The 23,659-nt window shown below is 45.2% G+C and overlaps 1 protein-coding gene and 1 long non-coding RNA gene across 2 annotated transcripts in view; both read right to left on the bottom strand.

The window, feature by feature from the left end:
* PCDH19 (protocadherin 19) overlaps positions 1-23,659 on the bottom strand; it is a 175,489-nt gene that overhangs the window by 122,647 nt on the left and 29,183 nt on the right. The gene's annotated exons all lie outside the window — the stretch shown is intronic.
* The window catches only part of LOC108791457, a 19,080-nt gene continuing 11,297 nt past the window's right edge, over positions 15,877-23,659 (bottom strand). Inside the window, exons 2-3 of the long non-coding RNA XR_001941506.1 lie at positions 23,120-23,125; positions 15,877-15,887 (exon numbers count right to left, since the gene is read on the bottom strand). This is a non-coding gene — a long non-coding RNA (uncharacterized LOC108791457). The remainder of the gene's footprint in view (positions 15,888-23,119; positions 23,126-23,659) is intronic.

The following is a 23,659-nucleotide window of genomic DNA, read 5'->3' as shown; positions in this document are numbered from 1 at the left end:
GCAAGCGTTCGGGGGCTTTACATCTTCCGGAGATAAAACCATTTTCTGCAAAGAAAAGTTATACATTACATTGCGCCCCCCCCCCTCTCTCCACTCGGTATTAATTGCAGAGTTCTCTGCACAGCCATCCACGGTCTCATCTCCCAGAAGAATTACCCGGCAGTCAGCTCATGTGAAAGAATGTCTCAGGTGCTCCTGGTGCCTTTGAGCCTTAAATAACTAATTATTCTGTTCAGCCAAGGAACATTGGCCTTCCACTTTACAAATAACTCAAAAACGTTCTTCCCTGCCGAAGCCGCAGCAACGGAATTTCTTCTAAAATATATATATTTTTAAAGGGGTTCGGTTTCTGCATAAAACTAGACTGAACGTTGTGTTAAACACACCATAACGAATCTAGCAATCTATGATACAACTTTTTTTCACCTTTTGCTAGAGCAATTCTTTGGTATAAAAACTCCAGATTTATTTTTTCTTTTTTTTTCTTTCTGCATCTCAGTTAATGTACCATAGCGGCATATGAATTGCTTGTTAGCATGGGCTAAAAATAACCGTAAAAAAGTTTCAGCCTATAATTGACTTGTCTTCGTTGGATCTTACAAGGAGCTAAAGTAGCAGTTGCAAACCATTAGCCTCAGCCATGCAGAAGTGCAGTATGAAATATTTCTTCATTAGAACTCTTTTCATTGGCTTAATCGCCATCAAAGTACCCATTACTCTCCTGGTGACTGCTACTTAATTCAGGTATGAACCGGTCACTTAGAGGAGAACTCTACGAGGCATTGATAATTTGGGATTGTTTTGGTAAAAATGTATTGTGTCAATAAACATAATGATGCATTGGCTATCTGGAAAGTTGTAGCATCAAAATTGACACAAAAGTGGGTCCATCAAGCACTTCTGGGGACTGGAAGGTTCATTATGTAATGGTAAGCTATATAAACAGCCCTATAACACCGTGATACATCTTGCACTGGAGTGCTTTATTGAGGTCCTCAAAGCCCAACTCCAGGCACAAAAGACTCACCAGTATTACAGCAGATATACGTTTCATTGGCTGAAGAGAAACCCCCCATCCCATTGCCTTCAGCTTCAGTCCATTCAAGCTGTGCTGACTTCAGGTTATTGTTTGAGCTTCTGCCCGCCCTCACCAGTCAGCTTAAAATGTGCTATGGACCTGTTACTAACTAGTCATGGCAAAATGGATCCCTTCCTGAAACATGTTGCCTAGGCCAGTGTTTCTCAACCTTTTTTTTAGTCACGTCACCCTTTAAAAGTATGCAAAGTCTCGAGGCACCCAAGTCTACAATGTCATACTTCCTCGGAGGAGGCCACGGCACCGTGGTTGAGAAAGGTTGGCCTAGACTAGCTTTTAAATTTTGACCTGGAAGTAGGAGGAGCTCAACCTCCTCTGTGCATGTTCCACTTGGCGTGCTGTGTTAGCAGAATTCACTGAGCTGATCCAAGCATCCCGGACACCATACCGTTCCGATCCCCACTGCTGGCCATGGCTTCAGACTACCCCCCTACTGCCATCCTCACCTAGGCAAGAATGACATTTCTCTATTCCTGAAGCCTCCCAGGATATGTACCACTTTCTTTACATATCCTTGGCATTGGCATCCAGCAGGACGGACCTGGAGCAGGACGGACCTGCGGCTGTAGAAGGCCGGACCTTCCTGCATTATCAGGGGTCCAGATAGATAAAAACAGCTCCCAATGACGTAAGCAAGGAAGATGGTGGCACAGGGTAGTCATAAGCTGGCCATACCCCTTAAGTTTTTCTTGTTCAGCCCAGAGGAATCACTCAATTCCCCTATGCATGCTAAAGAGCATGGATGGAGAACTCCCCCCTGACGTCTATTGTATTCTGACAGCCAATGTCAGCCAAAATCATCTTTTGTCGAACTTGGTGGTGTTGGCAGAGTCACCTACAGATTTAATTTTGGCACCACTTGGCCGTTCCACTTGGCACCACTTTGGCACACATTTTTGACACCACTTAATTTTGGCTGACGTTGGCTGTATTCTGACAGCCAATGTCAGCCAAAATCATCTTTTGTCGAACTTGGTGGTGTTGGCAGAGTCACCTACAGATTTAATTTTGGCCAATTTAGCAAGGAACAGCTTTAGCTGGTCATGTGGTTTTAAATGGATTTGAGGTAAGAGATAAAAAAAAAAAAATGTCAAACTCAATAAAAAAAATGTTGCCCATAGTTACACTTTAGAACCGTAAATAATAGATTGTACCCTCATGAATTTAGTTCATTGTTGTGAAGAAATTCGGAAAAAAACCTTGAAACGTTTTTATGCTGGAGCTCCCATGCCTTTCCGAACAATTCTAAAAACATCCCAATTTGTCTTAATTAGTATTTTTGAAAAGCTCGCCCTGCAGGTATTTCAGCTGTGACTGATTGACGTCAGGGTTTCCTCGGAGGAGGCCACGGCACCGTGGTTGAGAAAGGTTGGCCTAGACTAGCTTTTAAATTTTGACCTGGAAGTAGGAGGAGCTCAACCTCCTCTGTGCATGTTCCACTTGGCGTGCTGTGTTAGCAGAATTCACTGAGCTGATCCAAGCATCCCGGACACCATACCGTTCCGATCCCCACTGCTGGCCATGGCTTCAGACTACCCCCCTACTGCCATCCTCACCTAGGCAAGAATGACATTTCTCTATTCCTGAAGCCTCCCAGGATATGTACCACTTTCTTTACATATCCTTGGCATTGGCATCCAGCAGGACGGACCTGGAGCAGGACGGACCTGCGGCTGTAGAAGGCCGGACCTTCCTGCATTATCAGGGGTCCAGATAGATAAAAACAGCTCCCAATGACGTAAGCAAGGAAGATGGTGGCACAGGGTAGTCATAAGCTGGCCATACCCCTTAAGTTTTTCTTGTTCAGCCCAGAGGAATCACTCAATTCCCCTATGCATGCTAAAGAGCATGGATGGAGAACTCCCCCCTGACGTCTATTGTATTCTGACAGCCAATGTCAGCCAAAATCATCTTTTGTCGAACTTGGTGGTGTTGGCAGAGTCACCTACAGATTTAATTTTGGCACCACTTGGCCGTTCCACTTGGCACCACTTTGGCACACATTTTTGACACCACTTAATTTTGGCTGACGTTGGCTGTATTCTGACAGCCAATGTCAGCCAAAATCATCTTTTGTCGAACTTGGTGGTGTTGGCAGAGTCACCTACAGATTTAATTTTGGCCAATTTAGCAAGGAACAGCTTTAGCTGGTCATGTGGTTTTAAATGGATTTGAGGTAAGAGATAAAAAAAAAAAAATGTCAAACTCAATAAAAAAAATGTTGCCCATAGTTACACTTTAGAACCGTAAATAATAGATTGTACCCTCATGAATTTAGTTCATTGTTGTGAAGAAATTCGGAAAAAAACCTTGAAACGTTTTTATGCTGGAGCTCCCATGCCTTTCCGAACAATTCTAAAAACATCCCAATTTGTCTTAATTAGTATTTTTGAAAAGCTCGCCCTGCAGGTATTTCAGCTGTGACTGATTGACGTCAGGGTGTATAGAACAGAAGAGCGGAGAAACATTTCATCTGGGGTCAGAGACTTTGGACTATAACTTTGAGAACAATGACACGCTAAGTTCAAAAGTATCACAATGCACGGAAACACAATGGACATCTGTACAATGCAGTACATCATTCTAGTTCAACTTCACAGTCCCCGTCAACCACATGACCCTTTACTTGTTTATTCCGCTCCTCACCTGGACCACCTAATATAGCATCAAACAGACTGAACATACCCCGCTGCCATTATCACATACCCTGCGGCAGGCTGTATACAGGCTAATGACAGAGGAGGAGGAAGAGGAGGAGGAGGCTGTGAGAGCGATTAGTACTCTCCCTTCCTTTCTCTGTACACTACTCATGTTTCTCCACCTGTACAACAAGACGCCCCGGGCCATCAACTTCAAGCCTTTACAAAGATTACCCTTCTTTGCAGGTGGTCTAAGTGTTCCCAGGACAGCTAATACTGGCACCATGCAAAAGTTTATTAAATGGGATCACTAGAAACCAAAAAAGTGGTACAGTGGTGGAAAAGCTAGCCAGGTGACAAGAGAAGCCTAAAGTAGACACCATGTGGCACACCAGAAAACCCAGAATCCCAGCACTCTGTATACAAGTGCCGACACTAGGAATAAAGTCATATTTAGGCCACACCCATTTCTCTTGCGCTTCCCTCACATAGACAGTTAATTGGCTCTCTACTCTTTCAAGGGTTCAGGGGCTCCTACAGAGTTCTGGAGGCTAAACCGAAGTATTTGTCAATAAGCTAAGAAGCCTTCCCCAGAAATGTCAATTCCTGCTTGTTTGGTTGGATTGCTGATCTTTCTAGAATCCTCCACAGAACTTGAGGATAAATCATAGGCATGCGCTGCAGCAGGATTTTTATTTTTGGTGATACTTTTGGAAAGATCTAAGATTATAAGAGGAAATTCCTCCATCAACACAATGCTGCATGGATGGGGGAATCTTCTGATCTTCTCTCGCTCATCCGGTGGGGGGGAAAATCTAGGCCTGTATGACAAGCTTTAACACAATGTGCATTAATGCGCGCCATGACGGACCTGAGCACACATGCTTTATTGTGCACTATGACGGGCCTGAATGTGTGTGTCCTGATGCATAGCATGAGAGGTCTGAATGTGCATGCTTTAATACGTGCCATGATGGGCCTGAGTGTGTGAGCTTTAATGTACGCCATGACGGGCCTGAACACATAATTTTTAATTGCATGCCATCATGGGTCTTAACGCATGTTCCTTAAAAGAGAACTATGAGAGAGTAATTTACACTCAACCTCATATTTAGAGCCGACGTGTGACATTGAAACTGTCACACGTCGGCTCAATAGATCGGGAAGTGAGCAAACACATGCCATCGCTCGCTCACTTCCCGATCACCTCCCTGCAGAGAGTGGTAACTGTTAGTCCCCCGCTCCCCGCAGGGAGTCCCCCGATCCCCTCTCTGTTCCTCTAGTATTGACTGAAGGAACAGACGGGACGTGCACAGCTGGCTCTGCCTCTAGATAGGCAGAACACGCTGTCTAGATAGGCAGAGCCTGCTGTCTAGATAGGAAGAGCCCGCTGTCTAGATAGGCAGAGCCCGCTGTCTAGATAGGCAGAGCCCGCTGTCTAGATAGGAAGAGCCCGCTGTCTAGATAGGCAGAGCCCGCTGTCTAGATAGGAAGAGCCCGCTGTCTAGATAGGCAGAGCCCGCTGTCTATCAGCCAGCTGGGTTGGATCTTGACAGTATTGTCAGGATCCGCCCGGCTGTGGCGCTCTAAGTATATAGCGGGCAAAAGCCTGTTATATACTGAGCTTTGGATCACGGGAGGACATTAGTATATGTCCTCCCAGGACCCTAAACAGAACTATGGGATAAAAAGGTTACTCCATAGTTCCCTTTGAATATGTGCCAAGATAAGCCTGAATGTGTGTGCTTTAATGCATGTCATGATAGGCCTAAATGCACATGGATTAATGCATCACAATGGAACACTTTCATGTAAATGGCCCCATGCTCAAGCTTAGTTTATTGGGTTTAGATCAACTTTGAACCTCCAACACTCACATTATAAGATATGCTGGGCACATATTATGAAGCGTCCTGTGGAACCGGACTGCAAAAACTGTTTGTAGTAACAGCCGTTCAACCTTATCTTCTAAAGCAGGCCGAAACGCCCCAAATTCCTCCCGGACATGAAAAAGCCTCCAGTGTAGTTGCAGCCCAACCATATACAGTACAAGAGAATGGAAGTGGTTTATCCGGCAAACTTCAGATCCGCTGCTACAGCAGGCAAAGCACGTCGCTTGTCACCCCTTCAATAAATCTCAGCAGCCGACAGTCGGAGCACCAGTAAGGAAGGTAATTTTTATAATTACATTAGCGGAATAGTTGGATTCGCCGTACGGATAAATTATTGGATGCGAGAGGGAGAGTTCTTGGCAGGCGCTATTGTGTCCGCGTCTGGCACTGTCTGCTCGCTTCTCCACCGATTGTCTTTTTGAAGCTCTGCCCAAACAAGCCTAAGTAGGTCCATTTAACAAAAGTAGCAAGAACAGTTGCTAATTACCCTAAACGAGTCAATTCGCAAGGCGAAGCCCGTCTGACTGTCAGTTGGGGGGGGGGTTTAAACTGCGCGCCAACGGTACCGATTTGGAGAAGAGCAATCTCTGCAAAAATCGACGCTGGAATTCGAATGACCTCAACAGCTTGATTGAAGCCATCGGTGCTGATTGACAATGATTGCCAATAATAAAATATCACGTGCGCTCGGGAGTCCATCAGGACTGTTATACTGAAATACTTTGTTAAAGGGGCGGCGCATCCATTTTAAATGTAATTCCATCTTTGTGTGACTTGCAGGGATGACTGCTACATGATCCAAATATCACAATTTTTACCCTATACCTCCGTTTTATAGCCTTACCCATTTTTCTTTTTTCTTTCGGCAAAATTTAAGTGCCTTCCAGTCCTGGTAACAACCATTCATAATTTCATGTCCTGGTGTCACTGCAGAAAACTAAAGAAGGGGGTGGGGAGAAGATCTGACTCCCTGTACAAGGAGAAAGAGCAGCAGTGACTGGTCTTTATTACAGGAGGGGGCCGGAGACAAGACCAGTCACCCTGCAGAAGGAGAGAGAGCAGCAGTGACCGGTCTTTATTACAGGAAGCTCCAGGTTTATTGCTGCAAGAACTGGAAGAAATACACAAAGCTTGCCAAGATCTGCTGGAAGCAGAAAAAATGGGCAAGCGTAAGGATTTCAGCGACTTTGACAAGAGCCAAATTGTGACGTCTAGACAAGTAACTCCAAAACTGCAGCTCTTGTATGCCACAAGAGCTGCAATTTTGGAGTTCCCGGTCAGCAGTGGTCACGACCGACCAATAGTGGTCCAAGGAAGGAAAACCAGTAAACTGCCAACAGGGTCATGGGTGGCCAAGCCATGGGGAGCTCAGGGAAACGGTATTCCCCGATGGCAGTGGCCTCTTTCAGCAGGATAATGCGCCCTGCCACACTGCAAAAATGGTTTGAGGAACACAGTTTGAGGTGATGACTTGGCCTCCAAATTCTCCAGATCTCAATCCAACCAAGCATCTGTGGGATGTGCTGGAAACACAAGTTCGATCTATGGAGGGCTCAGCTCACAACTTACAGAACCTAAAGGATCCGCTACTGACAGCTTGGTGCCAGATACCACAGCACACCTTCAGAGGTCTAGTGGGGTCCGTGCCTCAAAGGGTCAGGAAAAGGAAACCTACTCAGTATTAGGGGGGTAGTCATAATGTTATGGCTGATCACTACATACAGTATCTCCCAGAAGTAAGTACACCCCTCACATTTTTGTAAATATTTGATGATATCATTTAATGTGACGACAAAGAAGAAATTACACTTGGCTACAATGTAAAGTAGTGAGTGTAGAGCTTGTATATCAGTGTACATTTGCTGTCCCCTCAAAATAACTCAGCACACAGCCATTAATGTCTAAACCGCTGGCAACAAAAGTGAGTACACCCCTAAGTGAAAATGTCCGAATTGGGCCCAATTAGCCATTTTCCCTCCCCGGTGTCATGTGACTCGTTAGTGTTACAAGGTCTCAGGTGTGAATGGGAAGCAGGTGTGTTACATTTGCTGTTATCACTCTCTCATACTGGCCACTGGAAGTTCAACATTGCACTTCATGCCACAGAACTCTCTGCGGAGCTGAAAAAAAAGAATTGTTGCTCTACATAAAGACTGCCGAGGCTATAAGAAGATTGCCAAGACCCTGAAACTGAGCTGCAATAGATACAGTATAATAATGTATATATTTATAAACCATAGAAGGACAATGTCCCTATTTGCATTATTTCCTATTCAATAACCCGACATGCAGAAGACCAATATTTGCGTCTCGAATAAGGCGGCGCAGACACACATTTATACATCACATTTTGCATCTCATCGTAGCACAATAATCATTAAAGAATAAGAGCGGGCGTAAATAATTATAATACTTTTTTATTTTATTTTAGTTTTTTAACTTAATGCTCGTTTGACATTATTCCTGCACCGTCCTCCTCTGCTAATAACGGTAGCGGGCTCCTACAGCGCGCTAACTGTGTAATCTAAAGTGTCAAAACACGGATTTTCATGGGGAACGTCGGCACATAGCGCGGTGCGATGAGAACCGTCTAATTATGTAACCTCCGCATGGTATTTTTACAGCGTGGTGTCATGAGTTCACGGCTGGGTAACACGTAGCCTGGCGCTGCGACCCGTAAGAGGCGGAGGACGTGAACTTCGCACAGCCGTCAGTTTATTATAAACCAAAAGTTGAGTAATGTATAGAATACTTTTTTTTTTAACGGTTAATTTTTCAGGACAGGGTTACAGGCATCTCCCCCCTATTTCTAGGTCTGAACTATACACTAAGAGGCAGCCCCCCTCCCCCCCCCATAAAAAAACTTGCGGATTCCTTATATGATTTACTTTGATTTCATAGTTTAGGCATGTCCTCATATTACATAATTTTGGTAAATCTAACTGTCCCTGGCCCACCCCTTTATGCTTGTTGGCAGCCTGTGTAAACTGACTAGTTAAATATGACCTCTGACCTTCCCTCCAGTCCAGCTCCTCTGCTGGACTGGAATGGCTTCCTCTGATGTCACTGCACACTGGGAGCTTCTCACAATGTGCATTAAAAGCTGCAGCAAGTCACATAGAGCCTGCCTCATTTCCTAACCGAAGAATGTCCAGCATCATCTCGCTCTTTTGACTGTCCCTGGTCCCGCCCCTTTCATTCATTGGATTTCAGTTCCCAAAATCATGGAGGCTCAGCATCACATGTGGAAGTTACCTAGAGTGGTGTGCATACAAATACAGCCACTCCTCCAGACTGACACCCACCCATCAAGGCATTTTGATATTTGCATAACTCCTCCCAAGAGCCAGCCCACTGCTTGCATCAGGGATGAGAGCTCTTGAGAGTTCCTGGCTAGAGGACACCCAGCACCATGTAGCCCTTTGCTGACTGCATCTCCCGCCCCAGACTGCCCCTTTCATTCATTGGATTGCAGTCCTTTAAATTCAATCATGGTGGCTCAGCATTACATGTGGACATTACTTAGGGCAATGTGTATGAAGCTTTCATATTAGTTTTAAAGGTATATATATTTTTAAAAAAATTAAAAATAAAACATTTTTAATTATCCTAATTAACCCGCTCTATAAAACAAGTTTTTTCTGATGCTGTCATGACAACATGGATGACTAATTTTCCCAAACATTCCTCTTTTCCAAGGTGAAGGAAGAAGAAAGAGAGGTAGGCTTTGATGATCCATTATTAGTTCAGCTGAATGGCGGGGGGGAAAAAAGGAATTTTCAACTTCAATCATTTATTCTCTTAGTTTAAGAAATATAACCCAAAGGATTGTAACAGTCCTGAAATAAAAGCCTAATTTTGATCTTCATTTTTTTGGGCAGGTAAATTCCCTTATCTGGGTGTTAATGTGGAACTCCGGCCTTCCCTTCAGACTTGCACATTTGTATCGGCTCCTCTCCTGGACTGAAATGGCTTCCTCTGATTTCACTGCACACTGTGAGCTCCTCACAATGTGCATTAGAAGCTGCAGCAAGTCAGATAGAGCCCGCCTCATTTTCCTAGCTGGAGGACCTCACTGGCCCCGCCCCTTTCATTTGTTGGTTCTCACTTCGGTCAATCATGGAGGTTCAGCATCACATGTGGGTGTTACCTAGAGTGCTCTGCATGCAAATGCAGCTTAGCTAGGAACGCCCACTGCTCCAGGCTGACCTCCACCCGTCAAGGCATTTTGCTATTTGCATAACTCCTCCCAAGAGCCAGCCCACTGCTTACCCTCAGGGCTGAGGGCTCTTAAAGGTGCAGGGACAGGGTGCTGTCATGTTTACAGGAAGCTATGTGCAGTACCCTGCCGGCACTTCCCACCAGCCATGATCTGCCTGCACTGCATAAGCGAAGTTTAGAGACCCAGTAACGATATCATTGAGTCAAAAATAAGGTATGTAATGAAAACGGAAATATTTAATTTAACAGTTGTTGTTCATTGGCCGGGACCTGCTGGAGATGGAGATGCTTGGAGTCTGCAGCTTCAGTGGGTGCTGAAATGGCCAACTAGAAGAAGTAATGAGGTCACCAGCACACCGAGGTCCTCCCTATGGATCCGTCTTTTATTGACGTTCAGATAAACATGGTGTCACAACGTTTCAACGGATTACTAAAGATGACCTCGGTGTGCTGGTGACCCTATTATTTCTTATATCGAAACTGACAGTCAAGAGGCCTTCTAGGAACTTGACTGACTGGTGGACCTTCCAAGCTGATGAACAGTGGAGGAGAAAGTGCAGGGATTCCCTCTCTGAGGTCAGGAAACCTCTTTAACCTTCTACAACGTTCACGGGAGAGAAATAGAAATCCAATTTTTAAAAAGGAAAACCTTCAAGTGTAAAATCATCACCAACAGGTAATATCTGGAAAGCCCCTGACCGCTTCCTGGACAATAAGGTCCTCCTTGTCCCTGTCATGACCTTCTTTCTTGGCTGAGTGAATTTGCAAACAATAAAATCTTCTGTCTTTAATTAAACGGTGCGCCATCGGTAATATATGTCCTACGTATTAAACACCTCACCAACCGCATGTAATTTAAATCCACAGAAAGCCCCTTTCACTCACCGGCCTTTTGGTTATAAATGAGAACTCGATGAAGTCCCACTGGACAAATGTAAGGAGTAACCTTATCCGCTGCAATGTGATTACCTAACTATTACATTTCCTTGTGAAAGGAAACTCAATATTGCCGAGGTATAATAGGCGGACTTAACATCCTCCACTCGCTGGCGCTCCGCGGACCCGGGGAAATGTACGGGGCTCCCAGATCTCAAAGATTAATTATCTCCTGCATGCACCGCAAATTTGCGGTCTTTGCTTCCGTCAGCGTTATCATCTCCAACACCTTTTGTAGTAAACATGGAGAAAGTCAGAAGTGCAGCAATTGATGGGGTAAAAGTGAACCTGAACTCTGGACAGATATAAAAGATGGAAATGAATTCAGCTCCTACCAGGGCTGTAACTACAGATCAAGGGGCCCCATAGCAAAAATGTGATGGGGGCCCCCCTGATGACCTCCCTCAATGCTGTCAGTAACGAAGCCAAGATCCTGAAGACTCCTCTTGTGCATCTGAAGTCTTCTCTACACTGTAGACTTTATAGGGGATTAGGGTTGTTGCACCTGCAACCACTCCAACTAGGGATGCACCAATACCGTTTTTTCGGTATCGAGTACCGATATTTTGCTTTCGGCACTCGTCGATACCGAGTACCGATACCGGTGCTTCAGCTGGCATGGAGCCGGCTTCCCGGGCAATCTGATCTGATCCATGTTGTCTGGGCGGCTTAATTGTGCTTGCCCGGGAAACCGGCTTTTCAGCCAATCAGCATCGAGCCGGCTTCCCGGACAATCAGGAAGCCGGGCGGCGACTAATGACCCACCTCCCAGCTTCCTGATTAGTCGGATAGTGGGCTCGATGCTGATTGGCCGGGAAGCTGGCTTCCTGGGTAATCAGCATCGAGCCGGCTTCCCGGCCAATAAGGAAGCTGGTAGGTGGGTCATTACTTGCCACCCAGCTTCCTGATCGCACGGGAAGCTGGCTCCATGTTCCCATACGGCACTGCCGGTCAGAGGAAATTTTCCTCTGACTGGAAGTTACCATGATGGGGAAGGTATTGGAGCACTTGAGCAAGTATGAGTACTCGCCCAAATACTCGGTATCGGCACCGACACCGATATTAGTATCAGTATTGGTGCATCCCTAACTCACAATCTTAGTGATACAGTACTGTTACAATAAAATACAGTATTATCTTTACATGTTCTATGTTTAAATTGCCTCAACACCCTAATGGGGCCCCCTTCCACCCTGAGGACCCATAGAAGCTGCCTGGGCTGCTATGACTAAAGTTACACCAGTGGCTCCCACAATAAATAAATGTATTTTCTCGAAATGAAAGCAGTGTCAGTATCTACATTTGGCCTAGTATCAGCCTTGTGCGGCCCCTGTACAGCAGAGCTGAGATTGGGGGAGGAAGAAGCAACACAAGAAGCCAATATGGCATGCATGCTGATAGAATGAAAGAGCAGAAAGATACAAAAAATTAGCTTATCAGACAGCTGCTTCTCCTTTCACAGGGTAGGGGCAGAGAGGAGACCTGCAAGTGAAAGTGAAATTGCAGCAGAAAAAGATCAGATCCCCTGCCCTGCCAGACAGGGCTAAGCTGCATGGCAGAGCTATGGAGCTATGTAAATGCAAAACAGTTGGCAGACAAAACAGCTTCCATATATTTATCTCATCTGTGCGCATAGCTGTTTGCCTGGAGTGCAGCTTTCAGAACAGTTTAGTAGGGGGGTTTATTCAACAACAGCGTGGTGTTGTATAACAAGGTTACATCAGGTCCTATATCATCTTTACTCCCGTGGTTGCAGCCATGTGCACAACTCTCAGACACGATCACAGTTGTCACATGCTGAAGGTAACTGTTAAAACATGTAAATGCGGAAGTGTTTTACTATGCGTTTTGTTTATATACGATTCATACACATCGTCCGCAGAAACTAAAAATAGTCCTTAGGTGAGACTTAGCACGGTGCGCCTTTAGTGCTCGAGATGATTCACAAATCGCACCTTGTCTGACCGTACATGTACGGAGAGCTGCAGGGCTTCAGGAAGAGGTGGCTTGGCCTATCGGAAGTGTCTCGTTCTTTTGGAACTTTTCTGTGTATCGGAGTGCCGAAAAACTGAACTACAGGTATAAATTTTTATGCATATTCACATAGGTCCAGCTTGGTCCGATGTAAATATTTATACCTGGTCGGCCCACGGGGATCCTGTAAATCACTGCAGTAGCCAGAGCAACTCCAGGACTTTACAGCTATCTTCCAGGTCCTACATGGCATTGTCCCGGGCTACTTCCCCTCTGCTATGAAAACACAGGGGGTCGCTCGCTCGGCACAGCGGTCGTTTAACGAATGCTAAATGGAGGTGAGAGAGAGCTATGGGTTAGGAGGGGGTAGAGCCACAGAGGTGAGAAGGGACTATGGTTTGGGAGGGGGTAAAGCCATAGAGATGAGGGGGGCTATAAAAAAAATAAGGTTGGGTCACAGAGGGGATTATGGGATGGTTGGCAGTAGAGTCAAAGAGGAGAGCGGGCTATGTAATAAGATGGGGATGGATTTTAGAGGTGAGAGGGGGGTATGGGATGGGAGAGGGTAGAGTCACAGAGGTGAGAGGGGGGTAGGGGGTGGGAGGGGGTAGAGTCACACAGGTGAAAGGGAGCTATCGGTTGGGAGGGGGTGGAGTTAGTGAGGGGAAGGGGGCTATAGAATAGGATGGGGTCGGGTCACAAAGGTGATAGGAAGCTATGAGATAGGAGTGGGTATAGTCACAGAGGTAAGAGGGGGCTACGGGTTGGGAGTAGTAGAGTCACAGAGGGGAGGGAGAGCTATAGAATATGATAGGGTTGGATCACAGTGGTGAGCTAGTGCTAAGGAATGGGAGGGCATAGTGTCACAGAAATGAGAGGGAGCCATGGGGTGGGAGGAGATATAGTCACACAGGTGAGAGGCAGCTATGGGGTCGAAGGGGAAACAGTCACAGAGGTGAGAGGTGGCCATAGTGTGGGAGAGGGTACAGTCACAGAGGTCAGATGCAGCTATGGGATAGGAAGGGGTAAAGTCACAGAGATGAGAGGGGGCTATGGGAAGGGGTAGAGTCACAGAGGTTGGAGAGGGGGCCAGGGGGTGGGAGGGGGTAGAGCCACAGAAGTGAAAGAAGGCTAATGGTTCGGAGGGGGTAGATCCACAGCTGTTAGAGGGGACTATGGGATGGGGGGAGCCACAGAAGTTGGAATGGTCAGTAAAATATCTGATAGAAATTATGAAAACTAAGATCAACATTATGTCCATTATGTTTTGTGTCAAACAGAATTATTATTTTAGTTCTCTGTGCATCTCTTCAACACAATGGCCTCAAACTTTCATTCTTAAGTTTCTCTCAAACAGTTTTTCTGTCTAAAAGATAAAACATGGCACTTCAATGGATGTCGTGGGTTACAATGCCATCTCATTGTGCCATGAAAGAAAAAAAAAAAGATGCAGCATTGCAAAGCTGTATTTGTATTCCGGAAAGAAGCAAATCTGAATTGTAAGTAACGTCTATAGAGAGCACCTCTTCTGGCACAGCTGTAGCTGTCTTGCAGCCACAAATAGGGGAGTAGCCGGGCTAATGGAAGCTCCTATTCAGTCCACCGCAGCAGACTGTGTAACTAATCGGAGTTCGTCCCCCTCTCTTTCAATGCAGAATATTTCCCAGCCAAGTAATAAAGACTTCAAAACGCACCTTCCATCCATCCTTCCAATTCATAAAGCCACAAAGTCCATCTGCCCCACTTTGTCCAACAGATGAAGCTGCGTCATACGATGAGCTGGATAGGGTATACTGCTAGCTGTGCTGGAGGTGATGTAATTTGATGGCACTCAACCCTGATGCAAAAACGCAGGGCAGTAGTACGTTGTCTCAAAACTTTAAAGAAGAACCCCAAAGTTTTGGAGGAGGTAAGTGTAAGTTATACTCACCCCCATGGTATTTTTTCCAAGATATGCACACTACTGTTCTGTGCATGCACAGTACAGGGTACAGTCCCGGCATCTGTAAATGCCAGGAATGGAGCCAGGTGCTGAGTGCAATGTAATTCCAGCCCGGATGTGTGGGAGTCATGTCATCAGTGCCTGCCCAGTGGGCAAAGCAAGTAGACAGCAAACCTGGGAGTAGAGGAAAATAACATGGCACCGGTGGGACTCGAGTGGCTGCATTGCTGAAGAAGGGCACGCCCAGAGGTAAGTGGGTCATAATATGCAAGCATGCTGTGCAGAAAATGCTGAACGCCCAACCAAAATGTAATTCCACTTAAAAATAAATGATATATCTGGTTAGCCATAATATTATCAGCACCCACCTAATATTGAGCAGGTACCCCTTGTCCTGACCAGTCCAGTCATGGACTCCACTAGACCTCTGAAGGTGTGCTGTGGTATCTGGCACCAAGCCGATAGTAGCAAATCCTTTAAGTTGCGAGTTGGGGCCTTCATGGATCGGACTTGTTTTTCCAGCACATCTCACAGGTGATCGATGGGATTGAGACCTGGAGAATTTGGAGGCCAAGTCATCACCTCAAACTCGTCGTTGTGTTCCTCAAACCATTCACAGAAAAGAAAATATATTTTGGTAAGGCTATAAAATGGATAGGTAGGTATGCTGTGGAATCTGGCCCCAAGCCATCAGTAGCAGATCCTTTAAGTCCTCTAAGTTGAGAGTTGGGACCTCCATGGGTCCCATCTCCATGGGTGGTTTTTCCAGCACATCCCACAGATGATAGATTGGGTTGGGATCTGGAGAACTTGGAAGCCAAGTCAACACCTCAAACTTGTTGTTGTGTTCCTCAAACCATTCCTGAACCATTTTTGCAGTGTGGCCGGGCTCATTATCCTGCTGAAAGAGGCCACTGCCATCAGGGAATACCGTTTCCATGAAGGGGTGTACTTGGTCAGCACTTCCAGGTGCCATTATAAGGAGATAATCAATGTTATTCACTTCAGTAGTCATACATCTAAATTCAAAATAGTCCTCATGGTAGACAAGTCAAAGCATTAGCGTTGTACTGTCAACAATTCAAATATACAGTAAGTATATATATGTATATATTATATCGGCCGCAGCGGCTGGCTGTCACTGACACAGCTCCGCAGCGGCTATGAGGGGAAATGCGCCGTGGCCGCTGCTGAGCTGTGTCTGTGACAGCCAGCACCCCCAAATGCCATAGTGACCCAGGCGGCCCTGGCCAGGCCCCCCTGTGCCCGAGCCCCATAGCGGCCGCCTGGGTCGCTATGGAGATTGTTACGCCACTGTATACATACATAAAGACTCTAGAGTCCCTTTAAAAAGGTTTCACAGTAGAGATAGCATTATAACAAGTTAAAACCTGACTTCCCACAGAAATCTCAGAGTAGATACAAATTGTAAATAATCACAGAGCTGCAGAAGACTAAAGCTGATGAAAATGCACTTGTTCTCTAGCCGGTAAATCCCAGAAATCTCTAATAACTGTCATCGCCGTCACTCACTAATACACAAAGGCAGCTCCCGCCGCCATGACGCTCCCAAAAAAAGGGGGGGGCCTGCACGCTCTGCCGCTTTGATGTGACGAAGGGCCCTACAAAAGGGCTCTTAAAAATACAGCGCTATTCAAAAGACAATATTAATAATTAAAGAGGCCGGAGCCCAGGATCACAGGCCCCTTGAGAACAACCGATAATCTCTTTCACACAACAAACATGCCTTCATCACACGATTTCATGAGTGAAGCTTTATTCACCAAAGGCATCACAGTTATTTCTCATGGGACTAAAGAAAGAGAAAAAGAGAGAGAGAGATCTGTTTGATTTTTTTTTTCTGTTGCGGGAACACAATGGCCCTTTAAGTCTAAAACAAAGGCTTCTAACAAAGTTTAATTTGCTATATACTAATGGTGGTAATCTGCACATCCTGCAATTAAACGGGACTTGTGTGGTCAACACGCTACGGGCTTTAAAGTTGACGAAGTTTTCACTTTCATAGGGAAAGAAAGACACTGTATCTGCTCCCGCTGCATGCAGGGGTGTCCTGCTTGGAACCCATGCCAAGTGCCTATGGGGCTTCAACCTTGACTTTGGAAATCAAGTGCTTTCCACTGTGCTATTCTTTAGCTGCCATTTACAGGGCAATGAGTATCCAAAGCCAGTTAAATAAGGTTACTGACTTCAAGTGAGGTAGCCCAGGAGCTGCTCAACTGTTCCATTACCAAGCTTTGGACAAATGTCATGTTTGCCAACTTTCAAGTGATCAGTTAGTGTTGTCTGGTTCCAAGTCCCTCCCCTTTGTAGGTTAGGAGCTTGAAATTCATTTAAAACAGGGATGGATAATATGGAATTCAAGAGCCAGTCTGTCCAATCCAGGAACCAGTCTCTCCAATCCAGGAACCAGTCTCTCCAATCCAGGAACCAGTCTGTCCAATCCAGGAACCAGTTTGTCCAATCCAGGAGCCAGCAGGATATTTTTAGGAGCTCCATTGACCTCAACTAGAGAAAACTTAAAAAGTTAGGCACCAGCTGTAATTTTTAGGGAGCAATGGTGACAAGGCTCCTGGAATTTGTCCAGCCCTGGATTGTTGGCGACATCTGGTACAGTCAACATGTTTTAGGGTAAAAGGACTCCCCTTCTTCAGGGATTGAGCTATCATTTGTAATACAATCAGGTTGAAATAACATAGAAAGCCTGGATTCAGTTTTGTGCTAAGGGCAATATAAACAGCCGGCTGGTACTACATTGCCATAGATCCAGCCTGTTGCAACAATGCTTCTCAAAAGCCAAAGCTACAAATCCAGTTTGTGTGCCCCAAATGACTTTACTAATCAGGTTATTACCAAAAAATGGGTGCTAATGACATCACCAATGAGCTGCACAGATAGTAGAGCTTTTTGAAGGGCCCAGCAGGTCCCACCCATTTACAGGAAACTACAGGGCAGACACAAGACCAGTCACCCTGCACAAGGAGAGAGCAGCAGTGACTGACCTGTATTACAGGAGGGGGCGGAGACAAGACCAGTCACCCTGCACAAGGAGAGAGCAGCAGTGACCGGTCTTTATTACAGGAGGGGGCGGAGACAAGACCAGTCACCCTCCACAAGGAGAGAGCAGCAGTGACTGATCTGTATTACAGGAGGGGGCGGAGACAAGACCAGTCACCCTCCACAAGGAGAGAGCAGCAGTGACTGATCTGTATTACAGGAGGGGCGGAGACAAGACCAGTCACTGCACAAGGAGAGAGCAGCAGTGACTGACCTGTATTACAGGAGGGGGCGGAGACAAGACCAGTCACCCTGCACAAGGACTTTATCAAAATCTCCCTGTGCCCTAAGGAGCTCTGGTCGTCCTTTCATCAATTTTCCTTCCTGACCAGAAGCACTCTTTGAATTCCGCACCTTTAACAATGCAGGGGTCTCGTCTTCCTGCGGCAGTGAATAACACCCAACCGCAAGAAGGGAATAAAAATAAATAAATGAAAAAACATGTCTCAGTCTCTTGAACTTTTCCCTCTTTATTTTAATCAATCATGTTTGCCCGGCTTTAATCTGTAAAACCATTTCAAAGGCCATTACACACGGTGTTACATTATAGGTCAGCGGGGAAAAGAAAAAAAAGAAATTGACAAATGTATTTATTTTTGTAAAAAGAAAAAAAAAGTGTCATCGCGCTAATAGATAGGACAGCGGCTGAGTCCGCGGAGCCTGCAGATGTCTAACCGCATCAAGAAAATGCCAGAGGGTTTAGACTTAATAGCGCGCCGCGTACCTGACTTAGGGCTTGGTTAATGCAGTCCTGTAGCACAAGGCTTTTTAAAGCCGCCCTGTAGCATACACCTGCCACTACAAAGGATGACATAAACCCGCAGCCTCAATCCCATCCTTTATAAAAAAAACCCTCTCTCTCCCCCCTTCCTCTTCGAAGGGCTCTGTATAATATTTCCAGGAGCGGTAATGAAATGTGTTGTTCGGGGGCGCGGAAAAGCAGATTTGGCTTTTCATTTAAAGAACAACTAAAGCCACGCCGTTAATATGTCAAAGAGGCGACAGAGAGTGAAGTGTTTGATGGGGATATAAATATGGAGGCTGCCTTAAAGGGATAGTCCAGCTTTTGCAAAAATTTAATGAACGTGCCCATGTTATTAAAACAAAAAAATCTGCATTGATTATAGCTTTGGATTCATAGCTGCAGAGCATCGCAACCGCAACCAGTGCATAGAGGCTGCAGGGGTGACTTAAAGGCATAGTCCATCTTTTGCAAAAATGTCATAAACACGCCCATGCACCGATACTAATAACGGTGCCGATACAGGGCATGTTCCGAGTACTCATGAAAATGCTCCGATACATAGTGCCGGCGCTTTCATTTTTTTAAATTACTTTAGCTGCCTGAAGTCCCACACTTGCCCGTACAGCCCTGGTGGAGCCCCGACACCCAGTCATTCAGCCCTGGAGAGCAACACATGCAGCCCTGGTGACACTAAAAGGCAGCCCTGATGAGACATGGACGCAACCCTGGTGAGACCCGAACGCAGCCCTGGAGAGCCCTTCAGTCTTCTATCTGACCTCCGTCCTCCCCTTCAGTCTTCTATCAGACCTCCGTCCTTCCCTTCAGCCTTCTATCTGACCTCTGCCCTTCCCTTCAGTCTTCTATCTGACCTCCGTCCTCCCCTTCAGTCTTCTATCTGACCTCCGTCCTTCCCTTCAGTCTTCTATCTGACCTCCGTCCTTCCCTTCAGTCTTCTATCTGACCTCCGTCCTCCCCTTCAGTCTTATATCTGACCTCCGTCCTCCCCTTCAGTCTTCTATCTGACCTCCGTCCTTCCCTTCAGTCTTGCACAGTTGTACCGACTCCTCTCCTGGGCTGGAATGGCTTCCTCCGATGTCACTGCACACTGGGAGCTTCTCACAATGTTCATTAGAAGCTGCAGCAAGTCAGATAGAGCCCGCCTCACTTCCCAGCTGGAGGACGTCCAGCATCATTCAGCTCTATTGACTGCCCATGACCCCGCCCCTTTCATTCATTGGATTTTAGTTCCTTCAATCATGGAGGTTCAGCATCACATGTGGGCGTTACCTAGGGTGGTCTGCATGCAAATGATGCCTGCCTAGGAACGCCCACTCCTCCAGACTGACACCTACTCATCAAGGCACTTTGATGTTTGCATAACTCCTCCCAAAAGCCAGCCCACTGCTTGCATCAGGACTGAGGACTCTTGAGAGGAGTACTGAGGAAGAGTGCTGTGATGTTTTCAGTAAGCTACGTACAGCCCCCTGCCAGCCTTTCCCACTTGCCATGATCTACCTGCATTGCTTAGAAAAGCACAGACACCCAGCGATAACATTACTAGTAGTAAAATAAGGGATGTAATGAAAGGTATGTAAAACGGAACATGCTGATGGGAGAAGAGAGCAAAGTGACAGAGAGATGAGCTAATCAGTCTGCTTTTTCTCCTTTCACAGATTGGGGGGAGGGGACAAACAAGACCTGTAAGTGTCACTGAACTGCTGCAGTGGAAAATCATGTCTCTTGCCTTGTCAGACAAGGCTGTGCTATGTGGCAGAGCTGTGCTAATTCAGGATTGGTTGGACAGAAATACAAATCAATTGGCAGGTTAGACAACAGAAGGGCAACAGTGCCGTGTCAGATTCCTCGCATCACCTTTCACCATCTCGTGGAGTCACGAGGTGGCCCAACAAAGTACTGATGGGGGGTCATAATAATCTGGACACTCAGTGTATATATATATATATATATGTGTGCGTGTGTGTTACAAATGATTCTGTCTCGTAGTAAATTAACATGTACACGCTCTCTTAATGGTTCCAACAAAGTGTATTTTATGGCTCAGAAATTTCCAAAGACAAGAAAGCCGCACAGAAAGGGAAATGTCATTCCATGAATGTTTGTGACATTTGTCAGTACAAAGTCTCCAGTGTTCCGGGTCGTGTTTCCGATCATTTGATGTCCGTCTGACACGCACATGTTCATCGCAACCGCACCGAAAAAAAAGATGCCGACGGACTGCAGCCAGAAAATGATGATGATGATGATGATGATGACAGTGTTCAGGATTTACAAATGATACCTTCTGATTATTCCACATGTGTGTCAGTGTATCACCTGCCTGAAATATCATCACTGCTCTCCCACTGCAATAATAATGTGGAGCCGCCATTACAGGGGAGCCGCCATTAATTGGGGAGCCGCCATTAATTGGGGAGCCGCCATCAATTGGGAGCCGCCATCATTAGAGAGCCACCATCATTGGGGAGCCGCCATCATTGAGAGGATGCCATCATAGGGAGGATACCATCATTGGGGAGATGCCATCACGGGGAGATGCCTTTATTGGGGAACTGGCATTACTGGGGAGACGCCATCATTGGGAAGATACCATCATTGGGGAACTGGCATCATTAGGGAGCCTCCATCATTGGGGAGCCGCCATCATTGGGGGAACTGGCATCATTATGGAGACCTGCCATCATTGGGGGAACTGGCATCATTGGGAATATGCCATCAGTGGGGAGCCTCCTTCATTGGAGACCTGCCATCATTGGAGACCTGCCATCATTGGGGAGCCGCCACCATTGGGAAGACGTCATCATAGGGGAGCCGCCGGCTCATGAACCTGATTACACGTTCTTGGAGGAGATGCTGTTCTCTCTGGTTGCTGAGTCAGCTGGGACTGGCGAGAGTTCCTGCAAAGTACTGACTGTGAGATGGAAGGCAGCCAGAGGAAAAGAAAAAATTCAGTCTCAGAGAGAAAAACGTTGCTGATGCTAAAAAAAATTGTTACTTTGAAATGGGTTTTTTTCGGGCAGTGCCGTGCAAGTTTTACTGGCACAAGTCCAACTTCTTGGCAGAATGCACAGCAATCCCCCATCCCCCTTCCTTTATGCGGGACTTCAAGTCACAAACATAATTTGTCTACGATAGATAGATTAGATTAGATAGATAGATAGATAGATAGATAGATAGATAGATAGATAGATAGATGATAGATAGATTATACTGTAGATAGATAGCTAGATAGATAGATAGATAGAGAGATAGATTATACTGTAGATAGATAGATAGATAGATAGATAGATAGATAGATAGATAGATAGATAGATAGATAGATAGATAGATAGATAGATTATACTATAGATAGATAGATAGATAGATAGATAGATAGATAGATAGATAGATAGATAGATAGATAGATGATAGATAGATTATACTGTAGATAGATAGATAGATAGATAGATAGATAGATAGATAGATAGATGATAGATAGATTATACTGTAGATAGATAGATGATAGATAGATTATACTGTAGATAGATAGATTAGATAGATAGATGATAGATAGATTATACTGTAGATAGATAGATAGATAGATAGATAGATAGATAGATAGATAGATGATAGATAGATTATACTGTAGATAGATAGATGATAGATAGATTATACTGTAGATAGATAGATAGATAGATAGATAGATAGATAGATAGATAGATAGATAGATTATACTGTAGATAGATGATAGATAGATTATACTGTAGATAGATAGATAGATAGATAGATAGATAGATAGATAAACTATACTCTACATATTTTTGATTATATATAGGGATATTCAGATACCAGTGCCGATAATTGGTATTTTCACGCAAACCGCCAAAGTTGCAGAGGCTGCAGCTGTGACTGGGCCCCGGCGCTCCACCACTGTACCTACATAAATAGTTTGTAGTGTTTTAAGAAAAACTGTTAAAGGAAAACGAACAAACATGTATCAGTACTTGGTATCTGTGAGGACTTGGACAAGTATCAGTACTTGTGCTTGGTCTGGTTTGGACCTGGTCTAGTCTCAGAGCTGGAACATTATCACTTGTACGATTCTTGGCATCTGGACATCCCTAATTATATATGTTTCTTTGTTTATCTGTTTGCATATAATATATGGTCCTTTTTATTTTTGTGCTATAATTGTCCTGGAAGAAGAATTTGCTTTGAACATATTCAAATAAGAAGTGACACTTTGTATCCCTTTGACTGCCATGCAAATAGTCATCAGTCTGTGACCTCAATGAAATGCGAGCTGGCCAAATAATGTGCAAAGGGTGTGTACGAGGTGGACTGAGATTGGAATGAATTTAAGTATTGGGCGGGGGTGGTGGGGAGGGGGGTAGGCTGTTCACTTTGCTACATTTGCTACGTAGTAACTAAGGTGAAGCTCTGCTGACTTATTTCGAGGGTACCTCCATGTAACCGGCGACGAATTACATGAACTGGCCCTTTATGAAGCCTCTTATAAATAGGCGCATTTACCTTCAAACCATCAAAAGTTGCAAAATTAATTTCCAGCCTTTGACACAACAGAAAAGCGGAGATTTTCACCCGCGTCTCGAAGCCTCCGCCGTAGTCACAATATGTTTGATTGGTGACGTTTTGGTATTCAGAGTTACTTTTCTCCAATGCCTATTCCGATAAGTGGGGCATTTCGGTCCTGATTACGGAACCTCTGCTGAACTTCAGCTCTAAAGAGCCTTTAAAAGCTTTGATTTTTACAATTCTAAGCGCCGGGAAATTTGCAACGCTGTTTACTCACCTCTTCCCCGGAATGTTGGGGGGGGGGAGGAACAGACATCTATTTTCTAACAACGGGGAAAATAAAAAGTTTGACTTTAAATGTACTTCTTGTGATTAATGCGGCCTAAGCGAGGTTCATGCGCCTGTCCTCATTCAGCTGCTGCTGATGCAAATTTCAGATGATTTCTCTTTCATCTTTGCTCATTGTGCTGCTCAACCTTTTTTTTTAACTTTACTTGCAGTATATATATATACAGGTGAAACTCGAATAATTAGAATATCGTGCAAAGTTCATTTATTTCACTAATGCAACTTAAAAGGTGAAACTAATATATGAGATAGACTCAT

Source organism: Nanorana parkeri, unplaced genomic scaffold (genome assembly GCF_000935625.1).
Source record: "Nanorana parkeri isolate BGI_ZX_2015 unplaced genomic scaffold, ASM93562v1 scaffold552, whole genome shotgun sequence".
Taxonomy (NCBI): Eukaryota; Metazoa; Chordata; class Amphibia; order Anura; family Dicroglossidae; genus Nanorana; species Nanorana parkeri.
This window is presented reverse-complemented; position numbering and strand designations above follow the sequence as displayed.